Raw genomic sequence first — 25,044 nt, 5'->3', positions numbered from 1 at the left:
CTGCCGCCCTGTGCACCTACACGGTTTGCACAGTGGGTTGCGCCAGCCTTGTGCAAATTACCATGTTTTTAAAAATCTATTGTAACCCTCCTGTCCACCTTCTCAGCTTTGAGGAGCCTAGGGTAACTCACCTAAAGTGAGGGAATCAGTCTCAGATGGGTCATGGGCTGGGGGCAGCGGACCTGCAGGGCCAAACTGAGCTAAGGACACTCACACAGATGCCTCCACTACAGAGGGTGCGCACCAACAAGAAAATAATTTATTGAAATACATTATTCAAACGCCCTCCCTCTTCTGTAGGTGGCCTGCAGCTCCCCGACCCTGCTCAGAGACTCCAGTCAGGCACAGGGGCTTCCTTCTGGACCTGAAGGCCCTCCGGCTTCCTGAGACACCTGGGGGGCATCTCTGCCCAGCTCCTTCTCCTTTTCCTCGAAACCCCGGAGAGGGTCACAGCTACCTCCTTCTCCCGGCTTGGTTGACTCTGTAGAAGCCCCAGCCCACGCCCTAACCTTTCCAAAAACCCTGCCCAAAGGGGTGGCACCAATGGGTCAGCGAGCTGTGACCACCTGATGACCTTCCACTTCCACTCTCAGTATATGAATAGCTTTAGCAGTTTCCCTTAGGAAGACACAAATATTATACACCTTGGCCACACTATTACATAGAAACAAAGCTCATGGAAAGCCTGAAACAGCAGAACTCGGCCATCCCTGCCTCATCGTTGTTTGGGGTTTTTTTTGCCTTTGTGTTATGGAACGAAGAATTTGACACTTTCGCCAAGAGGTTTTTTTTCTGACAAAAAGATCAGGTTTTTGACCTATTAAGGATGTTCTGCCCTAGCAGCCCTGTCTGACCTTTTGGGGTCTCAAACTGGTTTGGTTTTCAGGATATCTGCCATCAATATTTATCAGATTCATTTGCATGCAAATACATGTCATGAATATTCATGAATGGTATCCTGCAAGCCAGAGTCGGAGGCCCTTGTTCCCTACAGTGTTCTGGAGATTCCTGGAATGTTTTCCCTTGCTAGAGAAACACAAAGCTTGTGCCCATTGCCCACAACTACAATGTGACAAGTTTACAAACCTGGGTAACCTTGTAAAGAGTGAACAGAATTAACTTGTCCTGGATGGGCTAGTGGCCATTGCAGGCTGGAAGGAGAACTCTCGTAAAACTCTCCCATAAAACAAACACTGCACTTAAAAATAAACAGAGAATGAAAACTCCAGTCTGAAGGACTCGCAGAAATCAACCCCAGGACAAGACACCCATCTCCTGAGGGTCATCAAGGGATGACGCGCTGTATCCAGGAAAACAGACGGGGCTGCTGGGATTCACAGGGTGCTGGGAAAATTGCAGTTTCAGCCTCCAGCTGGGTTTTATTAGGAAAGAAAGCTGGAGACCAACCAAGTGCTATCAAATGGGCTTTGCACCAATTCTCAGCCATCTCACTACTGTCGGCTTTTTACTTTTATTTTCATGCTGACATCTTCGTCCTACTGCTTTGGGCTTCCGCTCAGTTGGATCCTGACCCACCTGGTTGGCCATGGGGAGGATACTGAGAGGGCACTGAGGACAACGAGATGGTGGAAGAGAAAAAAAAAGATCTGCATCAGGAGAGCTAGCGTGCGGGGCGGAGGAGTCTCACTATGGGGCTGACAGCTGGGATGTGCCCTCAGCCGTGTGGACAGAATAAATGAGCAGAATGGATGGGCCGGAGGGTCTTTTTCTGTTACATTTTACACTTTTATGAACCCAAAGTGGTTTACATCACAGATAAAAATGCAATAAGCAATACACAATAGCCCCTAATATACAAACTAGCCTCATCCCCCACTCTCACTGGGGGATAGGTCAACTTTGTGGTACTAAACTAAAGGTCATTCCAAATAATCCGCAAAGCCCCAAGCACACCTGCCCTTCTAAATACCAAGCCCCTTCACCCTATCACATCCTGAGTAACAATGCCAGCTCCCCCTCCTCCCAAGGTTACTCTATCACCTCAGGTGAGGAGGCCATGAGCCTTCATCTTAGGGGTTTCCTCCTTTTAAATCCTGACCTCCTCCTCTTGTCTAGCCCAGCGATTGCCGGGACATTCCTAGGCCAGGGGCCACTGACCATGGCTCCTTCTGGAACTCATTAAGAATATTCTTAATCCAATCAGTAGGTGTCGCTGTTGAACTATGGCCAGGACTCCCTCCCTGCCAAGCACTGTGAATGCTGCCTGTACACTGTGCTTAACCCCTACCAGCTCATGGAGCCTAAACCTGGCTTGAGAATCAAACCTTCGTTTCCTGCACAGCAGGGCTCCCACTGAGCTACCAGACTAGAATGGAATTTGTTTGAATGACTGTGAAGTGAGGGAGATTTTTACTGTCTATTTTATATATCTTTCACATTTATTTTAATATTTATTGATTTATATATTTAATATTTATTGATTTACATTCTTTTGTTCAATAATATGTTGATTGTTTAATGTAACACCGCACGTTATCTGTTTAATACTCTGTCTATTGTTTAATGTAACGCCTTACCGGCGACAGTTTTGTTCTATGGAAACCGACTTGATTTGATATGTATATCGAGAATGTCGGTATATAAAAACTCTAAATAAATAAATAAATAAATTTCCCGTAACTTATGTTTAATATTTAATACAATTTGATATACCGCCCAACAACTGCAGCATCTAAGTGGTTTACAATAAAATGTTATATATTATATATACATAATAATAATCATCCCAGCCCTTATCATGTCTGCCATGAAACAATCGAAGACTATGGAAGGCTTGAATGTTGCTATAACATATCTTCTTTCAAGCAAGCAGAATGGCCATGGTGTTAGTTCCCTTACAATCAAAGAAACAGAGGTCAACACACAAGTTGTAGGTGAGACCTTTTTATTGCACTAACTTAATACGTCTGTGCTCCCATTGTCAGATCAGTGCCTTGAATGAAAACTCATCCCAGACATAGCAAGTCAGCCCAATGAAAAGGTATGGCCTCTAACTACTTCGTTGCCCCGTATTCCTTTGAAAAAAACAAAGACTCTATAGAGAAGGTTGATTGTACCTAGAACATGTCCAGCATGAAATAACGGTGCCTTTGTAGAAAGGTCAATTGTTGTGTTAGAAACATGACCGCAGGTCCACATTCAGTCACAGTCCGGATAGCAAAGTTAGCTGGAGGAACTTTGGAGAGATCTTAAGTGGTTCAGCTGCACTATTGAATAGATAGCCAGCTAACTTTATCCGGCTAACATTACGACGGCTCTTTATCCTAACCAGAATTAGCTAACTCTGAATACTGTAGATAGCTGGATAGCTTAGCTGGCTACTGTAACTCCTCCCTGAAATGCTCCCTGAATGTCCCTAAGTTATCTGGCAAACTTTTAGGCAGATAATAAGATAGCTGGCTAAAACGTACCCAGCTAAGTAACCAAATATTCATTTAGACAGATAACTTCTGAATTATCCATCTAAATGTTTCTGAATATGGACCTCCATATGGCCTATCTAGCTTGCCCATCTGCCCAACTAATTTAGCTTTATAATTTCCATCACTCCCTCAGAGATCCCCTGTGGTTATCCCAGGCTTTCTGGAATTCAGATTCTGTTTTTGTCCCAACCACCTCCACTGGGAGGCCGTTCCATGCATCCACCACCCTCTGCGTAAGGAAAGATTTCCTAAGATTACTCCTGAGTCCACCCCCTTTCACCCTCATCCAATGACTCCTCATTCTAGAGCTTCCTTTCCGTTGAGAAAGGCTCACCCCCCTGTGCATGGAAACCTTTGAATGTCTCTCTCATATCTCCCCTATCCCCCCTTCCCTCCAGGGTGTACATGTTTAGATCTTTAAGTCTCTCCCCCTATGCTTTAGAAGGAAGACCTCTGACCATTTCAGTAGCCTCCCTCTGGAGCGACTCCATCCTGTTTATATCCTTGTGAAGGTGGGGTCTCCAGAACTGCACTCAGTATTCCCAGTGAGGTCTCACCAGGGTCCTATACAGGGGCAGTGTCACCTCCCTATTCTGCTGATCAGTCCTCTCCCCATGCAGCCAAGCATCTCTCTGGCTTTCACCATCGCTTTATCCACCTGCTTGGCCACCTTAAGATCATCAGATCCAATCCCCCTCAGATCCCGCTCTTCTTTTGTACTTAGAAGAATTTCACCTCTAATACTCTATGTCTCCCTTGGGTTTTTACTCTGCATTTTTTAACATTAAATCTTAGCTGCCAGACCCTAGACCATTCCTTGAGCTGTCCTACATCCCTTCTCATGTTAACTACACCTTCTTCACTGTCTACCCTGCTGTATATTTTGCTATCATCTGCAAAAAGACAAGCCTTTCCTGACAATCTTTCCCCTATGCTGCTCACGAAAACGTTGAAAAGAACTAGCCCAAGGTCCAACCCCTGAGGCACACCACTAGTGACGCTCCCTCCTCAGAGAAAACTCTGTTTACCACTGTCACCTTCCTCTCAGTCAGTCACTCTAGGGCCCGTACCAAGGGTGCTCAATTTATTTATGTCCCCCTTGGAGAAGCATGAAAGTGGCCTTACTGGAATCCATGCACACTACATCTAGTGCTCTCTCTTGTTCCAACTCTCAAGTCACCCAGTCAAAGAAATCGATCAGATTCATCTGACAAGACCTTGCTGCCTCCATCCTTGCAATCTGTTCCATTCCAGAAACTGTTTTAGCAGTGGTTCTATTAATTTGCTCACCCCAGAGGTCAGACTAATTTGCCTTTAGTTCCTATCTTCATCCTTACTTCCATTTTTATGGATAGGAACCACATCTGCCCATCTCCACTCCTCCAGATTGAATGCCGACTCTGAAGAAGCACTGACAAGGTCACCAGCGGAGCTGCCAGGACATCTCTAAGTTCCCTTAGTACCCTCGGATGTATCCCATCCAGCCCCATCGCCTTATCTACTTCAAGTTTAGCCACCTCCTCACAAACACACTGTTCTGAAAATCGATTGAGGTTTACCCCACTTCCCATCTTTTTGTGTTGTTTTATGTGGTCCTGCTCCGGGCCCTCCCACTGTGAACACGAAACAGAAATATTTGTTAAGCGATTTTATCTTTTTCCTCATCAGCCTGTGCATATTCATCCCTTTCACCTGAGTCTCACAATGCCAAGTTTGCACTTCTTTACATCACTAACATAACTAAAAAAAAAAGTCTTGTTCCTCATTTTACCGTATTTGCTATTTTTTCTCCATTTGAATTTTCGCATTCCTGACTGCTTTCCCAGCTTCTCTTAGCTTTTCCAGATGTTGTCGCCTCTCTTCCTCACAGAGTTAGATCCACTACATGCTAAGTGCTAGGAATTCCTAATACAAATACAAAATTTCTCTGAGCAGTATCCTGATAAAATCTTTCCTGGATCAAACCTAAGCATTTAGGGGTTGATTTTAAAACCCATGCGCCCGCGTCCGTCTGCGCAGTTTCCCGGCATGGGACGTGCCAGTTTTATAACATGCATGTTATAAAATGCGATAACCGTGTGAACATGCGTGCCCAATTTTGTAATCGTCGCGCGCATGTGTGGGCAGGTCGCAACTCACTCGCGCCGGGGGGGGGGATTTCGATCGGGCCTTTTCCCAGTTCCCTCCCAGTCTGCTCCAATTAAGGAGGGATTGGGAGGGAACTTTCTATCCTCCCTTTTCCCTTCTCCTCCTCGACCCCTAAACTAACCCTATGTACCCTTTTTTTTTGTTTGTTTCAGTATTTACTTTCTCTTCGTCGGAGAAGTAAGTACGGCGCGCCAGCTGGCTGCCGGTGCACGCTTCCCCAGGGTGGGGCTTAATGGCCACTGTCCTGGTTGGCTCCCGGCCCGCCCCTTTTCGCTGGCCCAGCACTTCTGCGCGTACCGGGAAGTACGCATGCGGCCGGGCCCTTTCTAAAATGCGCTCAGCACAATCAGGGCCCGGCCACACGCCTATCCCCTGGTATTTGATTGCAGGCCATGGAAAATTCGGGCAATATTGGGAATCTGACATGCAACCTGAACTTCAGACAAATGGGCCAGACACAGTGAGCCATTTTACCATCTATTGCATAAAAGCTCATCTTTGCACCATTTTAGAGAGTGAGGATGCAAAGTACATTGGATAATTAGCATATGCACCCAGTTCATTCCAATTACAAACCTCCCAGCCCTGTCTCATTGTCTCCCAGTACACTTTTCCCATTTTACAAACATGAGGCTTCCAACGCAGTGTGTGAGGTCTCCTTTCGGCCCTGAGCCTCACTAAAATTCAGAAATGCTCATTTGAGTAACCTAATCAAACTGCATGGGGATTGGGTGATTTAATACAGTAATTGGAGCAATTTTCTAAAACCTTGCTAGCAGTGTTCCCTCTCTTGCTGGAGCTTTCTCCTTAGGATTGCTGACTATGGGGCTGTGGTATGTGCCTCATTAGATGGTGACATATAATTACACTTAGCTTATTGTTCTCTGAAATGAAAGCTGCTTCTTTAACCTTTCTTCCTATATTATGGAATAAGGATGAGATACTTTGTTGAATTTTCTTCCCTTATCTGATCAAAATATTCTGTGCATTTTTTTCTTCCCTTATTACCTCATCTGCCTCATTTCAATTTTTTTGTTGAAATGTAATTATAAATGCTTATAAATAAAAAAAAAAGGGGGGAAAAGTCTAGAAAAATCCAGGATTTTGTATCACATTGACAAAAAAAAATCATATTTGAAAATATTAGCAAGGAAAACCCCTTGAAGGACAGGTTTTTCAGTATTTTAGCACTGGTCTTCAGCATATACATCTCCCATACATTAAAAGGATGGAGCTGGAGAACAGGGGAGGGCTTGCCTGACATTGGCCCCCATTCAAATGCACCAGAGGGAGGGGGCATTTTGAAGCAGCATCCAAAGAAAATGTAAAGATTTTGTTCCCTAATGCACCCTCCAGAAACGCCGCTCACCCCATCCACCCTCCTGGGGGCTTCCTTCAGAGCAGATAGGAATTTCGTTTGAAAGGATCTTCTTCCTTACGTTTCATGGATTTCCAAATGTGCCCTGCATCACCGAGGAGTTCCCTAGGAAGGATTTTGGGTGGGAGAGTCCACTTCCCTCTACCCTGGGGTTTTGTGAAATGGTTTTCGGAGTTGTGATTAGAAAACTGGGGGACAGCTGTGACGGGTAAGATCGCACCTTGCCTGTGGATTCAGGGAAGCATGGAAAGTGTGCTCATTGAATTCTTTTGTGTGTGCGTCTCCTTTAATAGGTTTGTGCAAGGGGGGTCCTCTATTGGGACGATATTATCCCGAGGAGCCGTTGAATTTTCAGGGACTCACAAGGCTGCCAGGGGAACAGGCGAGGGATCCATCCTGAGATCTTAAGGCACTTGGTCACGGGCCAGCAGATTATGGAGTGAGGGAGGTCCCAGAAGACCTGAGCGTGAAGACGTCCAGAGAGGTTTATCTTTATTAAAATGTGTTAATCGCTAATGCAATTGCTCTAATCGATGTACAAGGAACATACATAATGCAACTAAATGAACAATAAATAACAAGGCAAAAGTCAAAATATACCAAACAACATACAATGCCCTCAGACAGACAAAAAACAGTAAAAAAAAAAGGATTTAGCCTCATCACATTGCATAAATCAACTTGTCTAAAAAGGTCCATAGCCTGGGGAACCCCTAGCTTGACCTGGGAGGTTACTGTGAAATACAAAGGTGCTATGAAGAATTAATCATCTTGCACTGGATTTGTGAACCTGATATCTGGTGAGGGGTTTTCATGGCGTAACAAGGAGAAAGGTTTTCAACCATTGAGATTTGATGCTGTGAGAGCCTGTGAACCCCTGATTTAATCACAGCCTTTTTAAATTCTTTTGCAAATGACTGCTGGTAACCCCAGAAAATAAGTTTGAATATCTCTTTGGAGTGTATCCCTATTTTATCTACAGGTGTCAGTTTCTAGAGGACAGAACTGGGAGAGACCCATCTGGTTTCAGTTCCCTCCCTGTGCAGCTGAGGAGTTCTGACCTTGTCTCTGGGCCCGGCTTCACTACCCCATTACAGAACTTTACCCAGAGACTGGCGCTGGACCTCTCATATTTTGTGTGTCCTATCCGGGGGCTGCACACAATTGCAAATAAGGACCCTAAGGCCCATCTAACCTGCCCAGGGTCATTCCTGGTGCCAATGCACAGACCCCAGGTGAGCTCTTCATACCTTTACTCTTCATAAAGGGGGATCCTCCGTGCTTACCCCAGGTTTTACCCCTCACTCCACCCCCCTTTAATTGGCTTCATTTATCCAAGCTTAAATGAAATCCTGAGAGGTCAGAGGCTGTCTGGCTTACGCTTGATGTGTCTCATTTTTCATCTCCAGTTACAAAATGTTGTTGGTACTTTGAGAGTCAAGATTGATGCTCGGCTTACTGCTGAAGCACAAGTTTCAAAGTAACTTCAGAATCCCTGCATTGTTTCTGTGTCGTGTCCGTATTTGGGTATCGCTGACAGGGAACTATAAGTCACTCTCTTGTAATTAATTGATCAGACTACTGCAGTGCCTTAGGTCACTGCCTCTCATCTTCACTATCTATCAACTTCAGTTTCGTCTAAACACAGCTGCCAGGATCATCTTTGGGAAAAGGACCTGGGACCGAGTGACTCCACTGCCGCAGAACTTGCACGGCACATCCAATCTAAAATTGGGGGTCTCGTTTTTAAAGCCTTCCACCCTCTTACATCCCTTCTCATGACCTGCGTGCCCCTCAACAGGAGCTTCCGAAATGCCCACTTTCAACCCAGTTAAGATTTGTAGGGAAATGGACTTTCTTTCTTATCCCCGTCTCTCTGGAACTCTCTTCCCCTTCCACTGCGACTTGAGGAAGACGACAGCAAATACAGATCTTCAGAGGGTACCAAAAATGCCAGGAGGCAGGTGGCATCTTATAGACCAACCAGTAACCAATGTATTGAGCATGAGTCAGATGCATCAGACAAGAGGGCTCTGTCCACAAAAGCTCAGGCCTCAACAAATTACTTAAGTCTATAAGATGTCACCCACCCCGTGTCATTATAGCAAATTCAGGAAGGGTCTAAAAATTTCTCTATCAGCAAGGCCTTGGTAGAGTTTTTCTATTACAATAATTACGACTGCATTCCATTTTTACATTTGTTGAAGTCACAGATATCTTATTTATTAATTTTGTTTGGCTATGTATGTTTTATTTTACATTGTATTTGTTTTAACTGTGTTTTTAAGTTTTGGGTTTGATTCTTATTGTTATTCTGTCCTTTTATTCTGTTTCTCATGTTATGTTTAATTTAATTTACCCCTCACTCCCCCACAGATGAGGATCCTCTGTGCTTATCCCAGGCTTTACCCCTCACACCCCCACAGCTAAGGATCCTCTGTGCTTATCCCAGGCTTTACCCCTCACACCCCCACAGCTAAGGATCCTCTGTGCTTATCCCAGACTTTATCCCTCACTCCCCCACAGCTAAGGATCCTCTGTGCTTATCCCAGGCTTTATCCCTCACTCCCCCACAGCTAAGGATCCTCTGTGCTTATCCCAGGCTTTACCCCTCACTCCCTCACAGCTAAGTACTTTACCCCTCACTCCCTCAACAAGTTAAAATTATGCCTAAACATGAATAAAACTGAATGTATCCTCATTGGAAGAAACGTCTCAGACCAAACCATTGCCCTCAACTCTCTTCTAATCAACAACATATCCATACCTCTAAAAAGATCAACAAAGGACCTCGGCGTATGGATCGATAAAGATCTCAACCTAAAAACACACATAGCAGCCAAAACCAAGGAAGGTTTCTATAAACTTCATGTACTAAAACACCTAAAGCCGCTCCTCCACCATCAGGAATTCCGAACAGTTCTACAATCCCTGATCTTCAGCAGCTTAGACTACTGCAACTCAATGTTATTAGGTCTCCCCAAATCCACCTTAAAACCGCTGCAGTTACTGCAGAATGCCGCTGCAAGAGTACTGACCGGAAATAAAAAATCGGATCACATCACCCCAATACTAAAAAGCCTACACTGGCTACCAATCATTCAAAGAATTGAATACAAAACCCTGACGATCATCCATGACGCTTTACACAATTCAGTTAACTCCGCAGTCAGTAAAATGTTCCACCCCCACAAACCTCAACGGAACACCAGAACTTCTGAAAAACGTCTACTCGAAATACCCACATATCCCATGGCTAAGCTTACTAACACCAGAAATAGAGCTCTCTCCATAGCGGGGCCTAAACTCTGGAACGCCCTACCATGCTACCTCACCACTATCATCGAAAATAAATCATTCAAAAAAGAACTGAAAACCTGGATCTTCAGCCAGACTTTCAATGATGATTTAAGCAATCCACAATTGTGATGCCTCAAGCTTCCCATCCTTCTCCCCTCTTCTCTTCTCCGCTTACCTACCCCTTCCTCCTTCCATTACCTACCCCATCCCCCCCTCATTTCCTACTTTTCCCATTCAGACTTTCTTGTATTCAGAGCACGAGTTTGTACATACCTCCCTCGTTTTTCGTTTCTATTTTCTTTTTCGTTATTTGAATTAAATTATTTTTTAGTTATTCCTGTTACTTCCTTCTCCATATGCTAGTTGCATATACTTTTGTTTCTCAAATTGTTCTATGTATCATTGTTTCGTTCCAATGTAAACCGGGGTGAAGGCATGTGCTAAACCTCGGTATATAAAAGCTTCAAATAAATAAATAAATAAATAAGGATCCTCTGTGCTTATCCCAGGCTTTACCTCTCACTCCCTCACAGCTAAGGATCCTCTGTGCTTATCCCAGGCTTTACCCCTCACTCCCCCACAGCTAAGGATCCTCTGCGCTTATCTCAGGCTTTACCCCTCACTCCCTCACAGCTAAGGATCCTCTGTGCTTACCCCAGGCTTTACCCCTCACTCCCCCACAGCTAAGGATCCTCTGTGCTTATCCCAGGCTTTCCTTAAATACATTACTGATTTTGTTTCCAACCAAAGATGAATACTGAGTATTTCATAAATAACTATTTTAGGGAACATGTACATTTATAACATTTGGGACTAACATACAGGTTAGGATACTGATAAGTTACCAGATTCTCAAAGATAAACTCATTGTTCCATAATCTATCAACATTTTTTCATTTTAAACTTCTAAATTACAATTCTTCCAAATACTTGTGTAGGGTCCAGCCTGCCACAGTGCTGTCTTTTGCTGTGCTCTCTGTTAGGGGTCACCCTCTTCTTGTGCCTAAGTGCTCATTGTCTGCTCCTGATACTGTTTTTGCCTGCCCTCAGAGGCTGGTCCTGTGCCCACACCATCCTTTGCATGATGTTGCTCCAGATTCTCTCCTCTCGTAGCCGCACACTGTGATCTCTGGAAAAGTTGTGCTTCTTAGGGTTTTGGGGTTGTTGGGGGGTTTTTTTTTTTGGAACTCGTAGTTTTCTTTTGTACCTTTGAACTTAATTGGAGCCAATGTTGGGATCCTGGTGCCATGAACTTTCATTCACAACTACCCCGGGGATTTTCCCCCTAGATTATAATCCCTGCCTCCCGCCATACCTAGTCTGGTCATTGCAGTGACCGTGCGCCAGGGTCCCCTCTGGAGCCCTGCAACCATGGGCCCTGAATCCAACCACTAGGTGTCACCCTCGAGCGATGACCACGACCTCCCACCTCCAGGGGCTGTGAACGCCGCCGCCTCCAAGCCATCCTCAGTCAATCTGGAAAAGGAGAAGACTGGACTCAACGATCAAACTCTTTTCCCTTGGCCGAGAGGAGTCCTTACCTTCCCCGACCTTCGCTGCAGTCTGCTTATTTCCTTTAAACAAAGGTTCACTTTTGGAGTCTTAAAAAGAAGGTGACCTCATCTTGGCACTGAGAAATGTAATAGCAAAAAGAGGTCATGAAGAGGACTGGCCTTATAAGGCTGTGCTGGAGAGAGGGTGAGGAGGAGATGGGAGCACCATACTCTGAGTCCCAGAATGACCTGCTAGACAGGAGAGCCACATCGCCAGGCAGAGGGGACTGTGCATACACGATTAAGAAACTGCAGTGTAAATGAGCTCGTGGACAGTGACTGCACTGAGACTTATATTCCAAGAGGAAACCCTCCTAGCTGACGCTCTCATTCGTGTACACAAGGTGGAGACCACAGTAAAGGCAGAGATGCTCTATTATTTTTTTTCTGCTGGCATTTTCATCCTGCTCTTTTGGGCTTCCAGCTCAATCGGCATCAATCTCTGCCGGGCCACAGTACCGTCAGCCTTCCCTCACAGCTACCCAGAGTTTCCCCCCCCCCCCCCATTGTGTAGCCCCCTACCATCTGGCCCAGCCACGGAAGCAATAGTCCTTGACAAATGGCCACAGACTGGAGGCTAGCACATGTGCATCCCGAGTCTAGCTGGCAGCTGTCTCCAGGCTGGAATGGCTGTGAGCTTTCCCCATCTCGTAGGGCTGTGAGCGTGGCCTCTGCCAGGTCCCCGCCCCGGGGAGCTGAGGCACTGAACCCAAAGCTCAGGCACTAGCAGTATTTTTACTGAAGTTTTTCTTAATACACAAAAACCAGAAATAGAAACGCAATATAACATCAGATGTGCCATACAGGGCTTTAAAAGGAGGTTAGCTTGGATTTCAAAATATAAGCTCTAATCAGATCCCAAATGAAAAAAAAACAACTTTCCTCTTCTCCTAAATGTTTCTGGCTACATATGTTTCATGAGTCCCGTTCCAGCAGCTTAAAGAGAGATCAAACAACTTCTTAGTGTGAGTGAGTAATGCTCCCCCAGACACATAATCTGCTGAACAGAAAGAGCAGAGTTTCAATTCAGTAAGACCTTAATCTGAGGCCATGAAAACCCCCAACACCGGCCTTGCAGAAGCGCCACAGGCTGGAATTAGGGCTGGCAGCCTCGTGAGCTTTCTCAGGGGCACTTTATGCTCAGGACAATGACCACAAGTGACCGTGACCATTTTTCTTCACTTAGATTAATTCTAGCGTGACATCCCAAGCAGGAATATGTAGAGCTGCTTTGGAGGAACGTATAAAACCAGAAGCTACATGGCCCAGTGAAATACACCTTTTTTTTTTTTTTTTTTTTACACAGAATAAAAATATCAAGAGGTTCATTTTGCACAGAATGAGGACAGCTGGACAGTACTGTGCCTGGGCCAGTCTATTAAATCAGGGACTGGAGGTGCTTGATCTCATGAACGCTCTGTGCTCGCCCGTGCTCTGGGTCCCTCTGTCCTTCCCTTAACCATGTCATGCCCTCCCTGGGCCTTCCTGCAGCTTAGGGATGCCGTTTGCGGAAAGTGTTGTCTGGGCCTGGGCTAAGCCTTGCAAAGTGGCTTGCACGCGTGGAGCTGGCTGATTTGCAGCTTGTGTACGTGCAAAGGATCAATGGCCAATATCGATCTTCAAGTGTCACTGACAAATCTGCTTTCCAGGATTTCCACCATGAATATCCAAGGCTCACCTCATGCCTGCCTTTCTACCTTAAAGAAGAATTTGGTTAACAAATAGACCCCGGGATTCATCATTTCGCGATAATTATAGCGGAATGATGAGTTGCGAAAAAAAAGGGGTTGATAGTGTGCAAGGGGCTGTATTGAGCGGTGAGTTTTCGCCCACGCCTCACACTATCGCCCCCCATAGCGCCACTGAAAAAGGCGGTGTTATTCCCCGCGGTGCTCCTACTGGCGATAGCGTGTAAAACATCATCGCCCTAACCCCTCCCCTTTCCCTCATTTGCGTGTTAAAGTCGCGATGATGAATGATGACCAGGCCTGTGCGGAGCCCCCCCAAGAACTGGTGTTGCACACGGTAAACACAAGGCGTCTGATGGTGCCCAGTCGCTTATTGGCCACGACACAGGCCCCCAGTCCACCGAACGCAACACTATGTACTATTTTATACATATTATGTTATTTATTGTATTTTGATGTGTTGATTTTATGATGCATGGCTATTTATTGTATTATTTATATACTTTGTGAACGGCTTTGGGTTGCACTCTGCCTATATATAACCATAGAACAGGACTTCCCAAACTGTGGGTCGGGAACCCAAATGGGGTCACGAAACCTTTGGTTGGGATCAAATGGCAGCTGCAGCATTAGTACTGCAAGTCAGCGCGGGGCATGTGAGCCAGCACACACTCACGGGCCCTGCAGTGATAATTGAAGGAGCGACTGGGGCCACTGCAAGAGATGTGACCTTGCACTGGCTCATAGGCCCCATGCTTGCTTTTCATTATTAATGCAGCTGCTGCTTGCAGGCCACTGTTAGGCCTCCCATCATGGCTGGTCCCATGAAGCTTGCCATGGAAAAAACGTTGCCTCTGTCATTATCCTGCCTTCCCTTTTCACCACTTGTCATCCACCTTTGGCCTGGGGTCCAAAGGAAAACATCACCAGAGGCTCTGGTCCAGAGGATGTGTAGAGGGAGGAATCAGATGCAGCAGGGGTTTGAGGCAGGCTTGGCTGTGGAGAATGAAATAGGGAGAATAGAAGAAGATTGACTGAAGGTTGTAGGAGAGGACCTGGGGAGAAATGAGAAGGATCAGCTATGGGGGGGGGGGGGGGGGGGAATGTGATAAAAGGTTGGGGAGAAGTTGGTGAGGAGTGGATGGGGTGAGATCAGTTGGTGGTTGAGAGAGAATCAGCTGGGAGGACGAGGGGTAGGCTGGGGAAGTGAGAGGTGATCGGCTGGCGCTGCTTCTCTCACTATTACATGTTCACTAATCTGAGTAACAATTTGTAAATTCTCACAGCCTCAGCTGAAAAGCTGAGCTCTCAGGTCTCCATCATCTTTGTTAACCAGTTGTAACGCCTTATTACATTTAGCACAGGAGGGCTTTTCTTTTTTATTACCAATTAAAACAGCCTCCAGAGAATCCTGTTTTCGTATCCCTGGGTTACATTTGAATTTTTCAGTCATGCAGTATCTGATTTGCAGGTTTGCATAAAACTGAAACTGGCTTTGTAGCTCCTGAAAGCTGTGCAGGATACGAGAATCCCCCAATAAACAGCTACCGGATTCGCTAAAGCCCTTTCCTTTCCCGCGCTTTATAAACTGGCTTATCAATCCCTGGGGTAGATTGCGGCTCACCCTGTATGGAACTATATGTGGGTGACGTATTCGGTGCCTGCGCCGGTTTATATAACAAGGCCTTAGGGCACAAATCATTTCTTTCTGCAGGGATGTCGCATTACTCGATCTGAATCAAAGGAGACAGAGCCCACCCGGTCCTGTAAAAGCTCTGCTGGAGAATGGATTGAGGTTTCATACAAGCAGACTACAATACGCCTCAGCACAGAGGCTCAATTTACTGCCCCATTGTTTAGCAGGTTTCATCAAACCTTCCCAAGAAATTGTAGCTTTTTCCCATTCCATAAGAACAGTTTAATGTGTTTATTCATTTCTCTAATATCTTTGTTTTGTAAGCAAATTGGGAGCATTTGCTGCCTATAAAGCCCAACTGGGAATGATCATCATTTTTAACAGTTTAAGGACAGGGGGCGAGCTCTCCAGTTATGAAAAAAACGGATCATGTTTTGTAATAAAGAGAGAAACATTTACCTCATAAATTCTGTCAGTTTGCTTAGGAATTTTAATCCCCAAATATCTCAGTTCACTTTCCACCCATTTCAATGGAAAGCTAACGCCCCAGTCAGCTTTCAAGTTACCGCTAATTTCCAGGACTTCAGATTTGTCCTGATTAATCTTAAGTCCTGCAAATTCACCAAACTTTACTTTGCTAGTGTAAAACTTTCAGCAAAGATTTTTTAGATTCTGTTAAAAAAAACCCATAACATCGCCTGCAAAAGCCGCTGTTTTAAAGGATTGCATTAACAGGAGATCTATAGACAAGATCTTTAAAATCCTATAATGGCAAGTGTCCTTAGCCTAGGTTCATTTCAGTTAAGTTCCCGCTAATACCTTTTAATTTCTTGTTAACGTGTTTTTTTCAGCTAAAGTTAATGCTAAGTTTTAATGTAAGAAACAATAGGAAAACATTGATGTTTCCAGCACCACTTACTCTTTCTGTAAACCGAAGTGATATGTCAGATCGAATGTCGCTATATAAAAATAAATAAATAAATAAGATATAAACCAAAGGAGCGAGAGAGGGCAGACCCCTCTATTTACAAAAAAAAAAAATAAATCAGATGATTTATACTCATTGGTGATAATATTAGATGAGGGGGACCTATGCAGCATACCTCAGCATGGGTTGCTGCCACTGCTGGAATATTGCCTCGCTGACAAAAGGACATGGCTGTACCAATTTAATTATATGTGAGCTTGCTGTCCTGCCTTTCACAAAACCTACCTGATTCTCAGAAATAATATATGGGAAAACCAGGCCTAACCTATCACCTAATTTTAACCTAACCTAATTTTAGCAATTATCTTTAAATCACAGTTCAACAGAGATATTGATCTGTATGAAGCAGGTAGTGTAGGATCCTTCCTTGGCTTAGCTAAAACTGAAATGTAGGCTTTAATTAAAGACTGTAGGAAAGGCTTCTTGTCATAATGCCTCTAGAAAAAAGTTATTTAGGGATTCAATGACTTGCTGATTTAAAATCTTATAACAATCATAAGTAAAGCCATCTGGTCCAGGAGCTTTACAAGATTTACTGGTCTTAATAATTTCTGCAACCTCATAAGTCTGGATAGGTCTATTTAAGAACTCTAATTGCTGCTCGGTTATTTGTGGCTATTTCAGGTCCTGAAAGAAGTTTTCTTCTGCTATGGGTGGCGTGTAAGTTTTAAAATAAAAAACTCAGGGCTAGTCAGTGGGGCAGAGCTAATAGGGTAAAAGGGAGGCTGTCTAGCTGGGGGGGGTTAGGATGTCCCATCCTTCACTGGGGGATAGGAACTGTGGAAATGGGTATTTGTGTCACTGAGCATGCTTAGCAAAATCTCCCTCACTTATTCGGTAGAGGCGGCTTTGCGCGCACATGCATACATCCATATAAAATCACACACACATGTACGCGCGTACAGCAAATTTTATAACCTGTGCGCATATACGCGAGTATGTTATAAAATAGCCACGTCCATTCGCGTAAGCCGGCATACGCGCATACAGATACGCTCGCGCGGTTGTTTACAAATTACCGTCTAAATGTTTTAATAAGTAAAGATTGTTTTACTAATTCTGCCTGTTTCGCTCCCTGACATAGATGATGACACTGCATCCACTACCACCCTGTGCCTGCTCATAAAACAAGACTTAGATACCATTGCCGCTCTGTCACTGATGGCAGACCACCCCTTCCTTCTGTGTCACATGGAGAGTGGCCCCACTGCTATTACAGGTCAGACCCCAGAGCCAATGTGGTGACGGAGAAGGGAGAGAGCAAATTACTTGAGTCCTGCCATGAGCAATGCTGAGGACAAGTGTAAGAGAAGCCGGCAGTGGTGGATGCACTTAAAGCCACTCACCCTCCTCAGGGAAGTCACAGGAGCACCATGCAGCAGGCGGTTTACTGGAAAGTTACAGGCATGTTATAGCACGAGATTCTCACCACAATCCAAACTCTCTTCACTTTACAGTCTGGTCCCAAATTTAGGAGTGCAAGAGAGAGAGAGAGAGCGTGGGCGACACTGAAGCTACGGTCGATGCAGACAAGAGGCGCCAGGCTGCGCTCCCAGGGCCATCCTGTCACTGTGCCCGCGTCATCAGTTCTTCCAGGGCCCTGTCCCTGTGGTTCTCGTGGAGCAGCAGCGCTGCCTTCACCTCCTCTCGCCGAAAGCCCATGTCACTGAACTGGAGCTGCAAACGCAGAAACTCGGCTGCCTGTCACAGTGCAAAAAGCAGACGGGGAAGCCGGTTACTCCATGAGCGCCCGGGGAAGAGGAGCTCAAGCAGCAGTAAATCTCTACACGAGGAGCAGCACGATTCCTGGACCCATGTCACAAAGTTAACTGCGTGCCCTCTCCGTTCCCGCAAATGTTTTCCGTGTGAGTTTTCCTCAGCCCTGCTAGCTGCTCTCACTGGCTGCCTTCCCTACAGCTCTTTCAATTAATGATTTTTTTTTTTTTTTTAAGGAGAAAAGGCTTTATTTCTGGAGCCTGTGTCTTGTGACTACTACAGGGACCAGGTATCTCCTCCGTTACTTAAAGGTGCCCCCAGCAGGGAGACAGTTATGCAGAAATACTGGGACCTTTTTCTCTTTGGCAAACATGCGCGGTGCATTTATGGGAACAGATGAAAGGCACCATGCCCGGTTCACCTTGGGGCCTATCTGATGCTGACGTAACATTGCTTTTCTCATCAGTGCACAGAGATTAAATTACCGAGGCATTAATACAGGAGAACCGCCATTAAGTAAGGCTGATTATAGGAGACGTGCAAGGCAACCCAGCACAAAAGTGCAGCCAGCGGTAGCCATTGCCACTCTCCCTCCCTCGCCCTCTGCCCCAGGGTCTCCAGGGGGACGGGGGATGCAGCCGGGCTCTCTTCACCTTTAGGGGGTGAGCTGGGTCGGGCAGAAGATTCTGAGGCTGCGCTAGAACAGCACAGGGGACTGGGCAGGCATTGCAGGAGGAGCTGCACAATGCAGAGGTCTCCTGGAGATAACCGAATCCTACGAAGCGCCGCCCCGGCACCCAGGAAAGCTCGGCCTAGCCTTGGAGGGCTTCAGATGAAGCTGCTCATGTGATACCTCAGCATGGGTTGCTGCCATGCGGCTCAAAGCTCAATTAAGCACATGAAGGGGGTTAAGGAGCTTCTTTTCGCTTTTGCTCTCTTTTACTTTACAGAGGCTGGGAACGGGCACTTCAAAAGCAAACTAATGAAATCTCATTCACTTTTTTGGTTTTGTTTTGAAGCTGCCTTTTAAAAAAAAAAAGGACACTTGGTCTGGGTTCTCCTCCCACCCACCAAACTAGCAAAAACCTAAAAGGCCTCTTTAGCCCCCCCCACCCCTCCCACTCCTTCTTACCCCATTTACGGGCGGGACTGACCTGCAGCCACTCCTGCCCCCGGCTCTGGGCTTTCATAATGGCTGCCGGAGAACCCGGTCTGGGCACCGTTAGGTCATCAGCACATTCTGCAGGAGGGGACAATTCTCCTTCATTTTATTTGTTTATTTCATTTTGTACAAATGAAAGAAATGAGAAGCACAGCATTTTTCCTGTGCCCTCGTCTGGAACGATCTGGGGATTTCCCCTCATCGTATCCTCTCCCAGGTCACTGAGTCCAGACATCATGACGACAGCCCTCAGCCACGGGCCACGCACCAGAGCTCCTTCCAGGCCCTGCCACCACGGGCCACCGAGTGTCCCCACTGCATGATAAGGGGCTGTGAGTGCTGCCCCTGCAGCGTCCCCAGACCTGGCCAGCCCAGGGCACAACAGATCTGAGGCAGGATGGGGAATCAACCCAGATTCTGCCACCTGCCAGTGCCCCTGAGCCAGTGGCTTCTAAGATGCAGAAAAGAGCATTAAGTCTCTCCTAGCCACGTAGAAGTGAGAAAGTTAACAATACTGGAGGTGCGGCAGACGAATGGTCAACCCGCCAGCCCTACATTATTGGATCAATAGGCCACAGAGCTGCCCAGAACCTGATCTCATCCCATCCCCAAGCCATAACAACAAGCCTGATCTTACCCCGACCTCCACCTCTCCCCCACGACAAAAAAGGCTGCCCCGAATCCGTAGACGCCAACCTCCGTGGCTTCCAGCTCAACTGGAACCTGCCCTGACTGGATCCACGGTGCCATGAACCTTCATTTGCAACTATATGGGATTCCCTCCACTCCAAAGTTTTTATTTTCACATCCTCTACCCTCAATAACCCAGCCACTCTCGACAACCTAGAGGATCCCAGTGCGATGGCTGGGACCTCCTCCTCCTCGGGGGTTGTGACCGCTGCCTCCACAGGAGCTCCTGCTAACCTGAGGAGCAGATACCAAGCCCAGGAACCAAGCTCCTCATTCCTGCAGGGCAGCACGCAACACGGTCCCTAGGGCACGGGGCGGATTATCCACCCACCTACTCATTAAGGTTGGTTCTGTTGTTAGCTGTGACCCTTTCTGCACTGTGCTTATCCTCGTTCTGCACGTTGGACAATGATCGTGGAAGACCCTCGGCAATCACACGATAACCTCATTCCTCTCACCTTCCTGTCTGAATCCTGGAACATCTCCATGGCTTCTTCCACCAGGCCCTCCTCATAGCCCTGGCCACGGAGCCTGTCGCAGGCACTGAGGTAGCCGAGGACCTGCAGGACGAGCAGAAAGCCATGAGTCTCCAGCACAGTAGATGGATACAGTTCATTGGGTTTTCTCAGAGATGTGAGTGCATCTGTTTCAGTGACGCCGAGAGGAAATTCATCACAAATCTCATTGCTCGTCAAGCTCAGAGCTCTGACAGAACAAACCGGTTGTCAGCCTCTGTCCAAAGCTCCAAGAAATCTTATGGGCTCATTCAATCATCCGTTCTTTTTATAAATCACTTCCCGGCAGAGGGGTGCAGAAACAGAGGCTCCCAGCAATGCTCCTGCACAGCTCCTCAGAAAGCTTCGCTCATGGAAGCGCAGAGCCAGTAATGGGTTAGGGCAGAACCGAGCGGAATGCAGGAGACCCCGGAGCCCTCGGAGGCGCACAGCAATGCTCCTGCACAGCTCCTCAGAAAGCTTCGCTCATGGAAGCGCAGAGCCAGTAATGGGTTAGGGCAGAACCGAGCGGAATGCAGGAGACCCCGGAGCCCTCGGAGGCGCACAGCAAGGGACGGCAGTGCAATGCGCCATCAACCAGGACATATGTCCCAGCGCGGAAAGGAGACAGAATGGGGGGTGGGGAGAGAACCTCCTTGTGATGAGAAATTTAACCCAACCAGAAAGAAAACTGCTTTTCAGGTGCCAGAAAGAGTCACCTGAGAGCCTGCTAAGCACACAGGGTGGTGAGGGGAGGAGAAGAGACAACAGACGGCAAGGGCTCTTTTTGCCCTCTGAGTTCGGATTTCCCACAAAACCAGCGCAGGCCCAATCTGTCACTGGTTCCTCCAAGAAACCCGTGACGCATGAGGTCCTTGGTCCCCATCGCGCACTGGTGGTCGCCGCATGTGTGGAGCAGGTCAGTCCCTCACATATTGAAAGTTCTGCCCGATGGGGAAAAATTTGTAAAGCCGGTTTAACCTGAAATGGCCGCAGCACTGAGGTCCAAACCTCTGGCCACACCCGGCACTCCTACCCCCCCCCCCCCCAGTATAGCGTGCGAGAAGCACCGTTCCCCTTCCCCCACCCCGGGACTGAGCTGCTGTTACGACTCAGTCAATGGTCTTTCCCGGCTTGCATTCGTGTTCCTGGTGAGATGGCAGCTCCCATCGGCGCCTTTGAGAATCGCTGACCCAAAAATTAAAAGCTGTGTTTGTCAAGGTCACAGAAGACACACAGACAGGGCCAGATTTAAGATTATGGTTTTCATAGGCAGAGGAAATCAGAGATCAGCAGTGGGCTTCCCAGTTTTAGGAGATCCTCAGAATTTGGCCTGCACTCGGGCACACAGCAGGCTGCGTGTTAAGGGGGTCATTATGTAGCCAGCCACACAGATTCAAAGCCAGTTCCTCGTGGACTCTGAACCGGTTTTCAAAGGAAAATTTAAGCGTGCACTCCCTTTGAAATTTATCCCAGAAAAACTAAGGGCCAGATATTCAAACCTACGCGCGGGCGTAGATTTGTGCCTGCAACCCGGCACCCACAAATCTACGCCCGATTTTATAACATGCGCGTGCACAGCCGCGCGCATGTTATAAAATCCGGGATCGGCGCACAAGGGGGTGCACACTTGTGCACCTTGCACACGCCGAGCCCTAGGAGAGCCCCGATGGCTTTCCCCGTTCCCTCTGAGACTGCCCCGAAATCGGAGCGACCTCGAAGGGAACTTTCCTTCCGCTCCCCCCCACCTTCCCCTCCCTTCCCCTATCTAATCCGCCCCCTACCTTTGTTTTCGAATTTACACCTGCCTCTGGGCAGGCGTAACTTGCGCGCGTCAGCCAGCTGCCGGTGCGCGAACTTCCAGCACAGCCACTGTGCCGGAGGGCTCGGTCCCGCCCCCGGACCAGAGCCCCGCCCACACCCACACCCGCTTCCCGCCCCCGGATCAGCACCCTGCCTATGACCCCACCCCCTTCCCGCCCCCGGATCGGCACCCCGCCCCCTTCCCGCCCCTTTTTCAAAGCCCAGGGACTTACGAGGGATTATTTGGCCGTTCGTTCAAGCAGAGTTCAGTAGCTGTGCTGATCTGGGATTCTCCGCAGGTTCTGGTTTCATTTATTGCACCAATATATTGGCTGCACTGTATGTGTTAATTGTTATTTTGATATTTTACTAGTGTAGAGAACCTTTGGTTTCACTCCCTTTAAGGAATGTACCAATTAATTGGGGAGGATCATGGCATATGTTTGTGAAGAGGTTTGGGTTTTGCAGATGGTGTGTCCCAGCTGTTTATCATCCCAAAGCACCTTCTATTCTGCTGGATTTTAGTTTGGATTTGGTTAAAGCAGGAGCTCTCTGCCTCCTGTCTTGTATTTTTTTCTTCTAATTTATGGGAAAGGAGTAAGGAATTTTCCTTCAGGGCTCAGGCTCCTGTTGATGCTTGCTTTAACTCTTTTAATCCAATTCTTGGAGCATTCCCTGTGAGAGCCTGGTCCCCCTTGCCGCAGTGGATTGGGACATCCCTGTATTCGAGGCTGGATTTGGGGTAAGGAAGGCCTGTAGTGCGCTCTCTCTCCTCCTGAGTGTAGACCTGACAGTGACCCGATGCAGAGGAGGTTTAACTTGGAATTAACTGTCTTTTTTTCACTATCTCCTCTGTTTTGGATCTTTCCCCTTTTGGGGTTCAAAGACTATTTTTGTGCCACTGGGAGCTGATGGCCCTTGGTACCCGGGACTCAGAAACCAAACCATTGGGAGAGTGGTGTCTTTCCTTCTGAAAGAACCAGAAGTGTGGAGAAAGGATCCCGGCCATTGGCAGAAGGAGAAGCAAACTAGAGGACACCCAGTGAAGTTAAACATGAACTTTGTAGCTGCAGGCGCAGGCTGGATGGGCCATTTTCATCATTATCTGCCCTCATTTACTATGCTAAGGAAGTGGGAGGCGAGCAGCCTGCTCCCTCCAAGACCTCCAGGTGTTCCCGGCTGCAAGCCAGCAACAGGAGAAAGAAACCTCACTTAGCCAGCCCCATAAATCTTAGCAGTTCTCTGAGTAGCAGCTGGGGTAAGGGCCATCGCTCATCCCCGGGAGGAAAACAGATCAACCATTTCGGACCTGCTGGGTACTTGCAACCTGCACAGGCCACTGTTGGAACACAGGATGCTGGGCTCGATGGACCTTGGGGTCTGACCCTTATCTCGGGAGATATTCTGCAAGAAAAAATTCTCAATGTTTTCTTTTTCTCAGATTTCCTGTAATATTGAGAAACTGATGCAGCGCACGAAGCGCACTGAACTTGATACTGTGAGTGTCCTCTGACTGCAGTCTGGACTTGTGGCTCTGGTTCTGTTCTATCGCTCCCCTGTAACAGTGCAGCCAGGCAGGCGGGAGGAGCAGTATTGTGGGCAGAACACGTTTCCCATGTGGGGGAGTAAGTGCTGGTGCCGGTGCTGGTGAGATAGTTTGGTACAGAATGACCCAGTGGCCCAGTCACTGACCTTCTCCAGGCTCTGCCTCCCAGTCTGCAGTGCCAGGACAGCTCTGCGGATCGGATATCCCAAGGCAACAGCCGACTCAATGATGTGCCGCTCCTCCTGGCCCAGAGCCCACAGGAACGCACTGGTGCCGTCTGGGTAAATTCTGTGGGAACTCGAAGATCCTGGGGGCGGATGGCAGACGTAGGGACTCGGAGACTGCAAAAGGAAACCAATAGGGGCCAGTTTTGCTATGTGCGGGAAAGGCGCTATCTCCACAATTTGAGGCTTGGCTACAAAGGTTCCCATGAGGGCTGAGAGAGCCATGGCACATGCGTATGGGAGTAAAATCCTATTCTGAACACATCAAAAACATGACAAATGCCTGCTCGGAAAGGCAAGACCAAGGCTGCTTTAAAAAGAGGTCTTCAGCGACCGCACCAGTGAACAATGGGACTCCCACTCTGACAGCACAAATTTGAACTACTACATCATTTTGAAAACTGTAATTTGATTGCTTAATTATACTAACCCCCAGAGCTGTAGCCTGCAGAAATAGTGCACATCTGATTGCAGACTGAGACTCAAGACATCTCTTCTGTAAGAGAAGTCACCCAGAACAGCTGCACTTTAAAAAGCCTTCCCTTTCAAATCTAGACTGGGTCTCCACTGTTTGCTCCTGGCTGGGAGAACGGAGATTAAATAACTTTCTTTGCCAATTCTCTCCTCTAGCGGGGAATGCAGTGCTGACACCAGTCAATCACAGTGGATCACGTAATATTTACTGTGCAAATAGATGTCAAACCAAATCCTTTTGTACTGGGAGACACAAGATACTGGCAGCGGCTTGGTTCATGCATGTCACGATTCCCTTACTGGAGTTAGCACGATGCATGTCAGCTTACAAATGCGAAGCAAGTTGCACATCACAGTCGTGCTTGCAGAAGGCATGGCCCAGTGGCTAGAGCAATTGGGCTGAGAAGCAGGGAAACCAGAGCTGAAATCCCACTCCCCTCACCAATGCTCCTTGTAACCTTGAACAAATCCCTTTATCTCCTGTTGTCTGAGGTACCTACTCGGGGGCTGATGTAATCAGCAGAGCACTGATGTTCAGAGCACAGTTTCTTAATATACAAGCTAATTGGTTTTTTACACTCCCAGTGCAGTAAGCTAAAGGTTTGCTAATGCATGATGTATTAAAAAATGCACAGAGGACAGGCTTAGCATATAGCAAAACATGATTTATGTGCATACATCATTTATTATATGCAGAAAATATGGTTTATGTGCACAAATCATGTTTTCTGCATGTAAAATAAGACTTATGCACCAAAAAAATACTTTGTGCACAGAAAGCATTTTTATTGCATTCCTAAA

At 47.1% G+C, this 25,044-nt stretch overlaps 1 protein-coding gene across 1 annotated transcript in view; it reads right to left on the bottom strand.

Moving 5' to 3' along the window:
* RASL12 (RAS like family 12) overlaps window positions 1-23,815 on the bottom strand; it is a 70,696-nt gene extending 46,881 nt beyond the window's left edge. Inside the window, exon 1 of the mRNA XM_029575020.1 lies at window positions 23,692-23,815. The gene's annotated coding sequence lies outside the window, so the exon portion shown is untranslated. The remainder of the gene's footprint in view (window positions 1-23,691) is intronic.
* Between the last annotated feature and the right edge of the window lie 1,229 nt (window positions 23,816-25,044).

The sequence above is a fragment of the Rhinatrema bivittatum genome, chromosome 13, assembly GCF_901001135.1.
Source record: "Rhinatrema bivittatum chromosome 13, aRhiBiv1.1, whole genome shotgun sequence".
NCBI lineage: Eukaryota > Metazoa > Chordata > Amphibia > Gymnophiona > Rhinatrematidae > Rhinatrema > Rhinatrema bivittatum.
This window is presented reverse-complemented; position numbering and strand designations above follow the sequence as displayed.